The sequence below is a fragment of the Kogia breviceps genome, chromosome 12 (genome assembly GCF_026419965.1).
Source record: "Kogia breviceps isolate mKogBre1 chromosome 12, mKogBre1 haplotype 1, whole genome shotgun sequence".
Lineage (NCBI taxonomy): Eukaryota > Metazoa > Chordata > Mammalia > Artiodactyla > Physeteridae > Kogia > Kogia breviceps.
Window position 1 is genome coordinate 75,360,416 of NC_081321.1, and position 3,891 is coordinate 75,364,306.

General features: G+C 36.6%; 1 non-coding gene across 1 annotated transcript; it reads left to right on the forward strand.

Moving 5' to 3' along the window:
- Window positions 1-1,414: 1,414 nt before the first annotated feature.
- Window positions 1,415-1,521, forward strand: LOC131767558 (U6 spliceosomal RNA). Its single transcript, XR_009338762.1, has one exon. It is a non-coding gene; the product is annotated as a U6 spliceosomal RNA (small nuclear RNA).
- Window positions 1,522-3,891: the final 2,370 nt, after the last annotated feature.

Genomic DNA, 3,891 nt, shown 5'->3' on the forward strand with positions numbered 1-3,891 from the left:
ACAGACTGGCATGCCTGAATAAATTTATTATCCTAGGCTTCTAGACACAACAGTGAGCAAACAAATGCCTTTACCTACATCTTTAAGTATACCATAGGCTAGCACATTTATAGGATTAAATAATGCTCTTTACTTTGACTTCTTCCTTGTCTGTTTTAAATCATTGCCCAAACTTGCATTTTTAAATCTTAGCCTTATAATTCTTAACCTTTAGCCCTGGGCTATTTGAGCAATCTATGGCTGTGTGTGTGTTTGTCTGTGTCTATGTGTGTACACATACACTGTCTGTGATGTTGAGGGAGGAGGAGGACTGGGCTTTCTTTTTAATCCTCTTTCTTTATAGGGAGCAGACCTCAAAGGGTTTCCTTTCCTAGCTTCTTAACTTCTCTTCCAAGCATAATGATTCTAGACAGACCAAACGACTGACCAGTGATCCATCGTGTTTTTAATCATTTACAGTCTGGTTCCTACACGGTGGTGCCTGATATTTGGTTTTGAAGAATGCTTTCTTGAATACATTCAACCCAGAATTTCTGAGCAATAAATTACCTGTGCTGGGGGTTCTTGACAGCTTGTATTATTTTGCCCTCGTTGAAAATAATGGATGATTTGGGACAATGCTCCCTTTTGAATTAAAATATAAAAGGATACAGTTTTAGAGCTCAAGATAATAAGTAGACCCTCAACAAACAGACTGGACCCAAATCTCCCCCAGAGAGCAAAGATTTTGAGGGGTGAAAACATCGGGGAGAGGAGATATAAACATAAGCATTTGTACATGACTTGTTTTTTTTCAAGGCTGGGAAAATCTTTTTGTATCCTGCACTGTCCCAGATGCTCAGTCAACTATATAGTTATAGTTATACTAACATGAGGCAGAGCAGAGCTTTGTGCAAATATTATGATCATCCCGAATTACCCAGGAGAAATCCGGTCTCCAGTTTGGCTAGTGAGCCAACCTCTTTCTATCCCCAACTGGGAGGTGGGGGAGTGGAGGGCAGGGGTCTTGCAATTGTTGGCACTGTGGATAGATCACAAGGGAAACTGAATTTTACCTGAATATGCATCTGTTTACACATTGGTGCAAATTAATCATCATATATTAAATTATAACACTATTGTTTAAATGCTTGTAGAAGAAAGGAACAAATATTTTCATATGTAAGTGCATATGAACCTCCTATAGGTAGTCCCTAGAGCAGAGAATAATCCCAAAGTAATGATGTGACTTAGAAATGGAACTATCTTTTCATTCATATATATATATATAAAATGTTGTAAGCAGTGGTCAGGTTTCCAGGCTAAACAAAAGTGATCTGAATTTCTAGTTTATTTAAACTAGAGTTTTAAAATTTAAGATAAGAGTTAAGATCACTGTCTAAGAGGCAATATACCACATGAGTTAAGAATCAGAGTGCTCGCTTTGGCAGCACATATACTAAAATTGGAGCGATACAGAGAAGATTAGCATGGCCCCTGTGCAAGGATGACACACAAATTCGTGAAGCGTTCCATATTAAAAAAAAAAAAAAAATGAGAGAATCAGAGGTACCCACTTTTGAGTCTGGGCTCCCCCACTCACTGGTAGTGTCACTTTGGGGAGGTTTTGTGACCTCTTTGAACCCAGTTTCCTAGTCTGTACATTACAGGGATCAGCAAACTAGGACCTCTGGACAAATGTGGCTTGCCATCTGTTTTGGCTCAACTTGCAAGCTAATTTTTTTAATCTTTAAGTATTAAAATCAAAGGAAGAAGAATGTTTCGTGACATACAAACATAGTATGAAATTTAAAGTTCGTGATCCATAAAGATTTGTTGGAAGATGGCCACGCTCATTTGTTTACGTATGGTCTGCTTTCTGTGTTGCTTTCTTGTGACCAGACAGAAAGTTACAATAGGGTCTGCATGGCCCACAGAGCCTAATTAATCTGTGGCCCTTTACAGAAAACATTTATCTAACCCTGCTGTAATATCTACCTTGCAGTGTTACCATTAGGATTGAATGTTATATAAAGTGTTTAGTGTAGGGAATTAGAGTGAGGAAGCCCTGGGCTTATGCTGCTTCTGAAAATGAATATGGGGCTGTGTGTGAAGACCTCTGAAGGACAGAAAAAAAGACAAACTGGGAAATAATCTCAACATACTATCACTTCCCTCAGTTTACAAGAATGAATACTGGTGTCAGAAGATATTTGAAGAAAAATGGAAATGTCCCCATTTTGTCATTCTGGTCTAACCTAATAGCAACTGGATTATAAATTGCCAGTAACAATTCAGCATCCATTTTAATAAGAGGTAAAATTTTGCCATAGACAATACTTTATTAGCTATTATTTTTATTGTTACTCTATTATTGACTATTTCATGCTGGGATGGGAATCTCTATTTAATATATAGAAGCAACTATATTCAATATCCTGTGATAAACCATAATGGAAAATAATATGAAAAGGGATGTATATATATGTATAACTGAATCACTTTGCTGTACAGTAGAAATTAACACAACATTGTAAATCAACTATACTTCAATAAAATAATTTTTTTAAAAAAAGGAAAGATGCAGATAACCGTCAAAAATATAAATATATAGAAGCATGTCAAAGTGTCTAATAATGAAAAAATAGTTATTAAAACACATTTCATGATCAAATAATTTGTTACTGAAGTAAGGATGATGAATGAAATGTAAAGATTCACTCCAGGATGGAAATTCTTTCCCACTCTTAACAATAACAAAAGCTACACTACATCTAGTGCCTCTTCTATCAAGTGCTATGTAGGAATTTATTTTTAATTCTTCTAACAGCCCTGTGAGATAAGTAGGAAACTGGGAATAAGAATAGTTAATTCCATTGATATGGAAATCTAATACAGATGTAGGCCAAGGGGGAGTGTGATGGCATCCTTTGGGGTGTATCCCCACTTTTGGTATAGCCACAAGGGCCCGATAATTAAGCCAAGACTCATTTTTAATGGAAACATGTGGCTTTCTCTCTAAATGAATTTCAACTGTAACTGTTATTATTAAATCAATAACCAGTAGTACCAATACCACTATTATCAGTAATGCTCACTTATTGTTTCAGTCACAAATATTTATGACCCACTATGTAACAGACACTGGATTTGGCCCTGTGTACACTATGGAAAACAAAATGATATTGTTTATCCCATGGATCCTACATTTTAATCAGCAGAGGCAGATACTCAAATGAAAATTTTTTTTAATAAACTAGAAAATATCAAGAAATATTAAGTTCTATGGTTGACTACACAGTAGGGGAAAGGGGAAGAACACTTTTGATTAGGTGGTCATATTAGAGTAGGCTACAAGACTTCTAGTTGTAACCTCAGAGAGATTTAAGGTTGTATCTCAGAGACCCTCTCAGCTAGCTAAAGGCTTTAAGAATCTTAAAGGCCTTGTCCAAAAGACCCTTACGCTTGGCCCAAAGTAGAATGAAGTCTGTCTCAAAGAGACTTGTGGGAGTGGCTTTGTCTAATGGAGTCGACTACAATAAGATTTATAAGAAACTATAACTATGGAAGTACCTACAGCTTTGAATGAATTGGACAGAAATCGTTTACACTGAAAAGAGGCTTCTGGGCCCCAAAACTTTAATGAACAGGAACCAGACTGAGAAAGCTACTTAGCTACAAACACAGGCCATTTCTAAAGAACAGGAAGATGATTCACTAAGAGATAGGAAGAGCCTCTTGCAGAAAGGAGAACTGAGCCCTAATCAAGGACTGGAAGCATGTAGCCATTGGATTTCATAATTGTTGTTGACTAGTGACTACTCCGGGCCTCCCTTTACCTTTTTTTTTTTTTACAATTATCTAATCACAGGGTATATGTATACAAAGGATGAAGGGAAGGGAAGGGCAGGT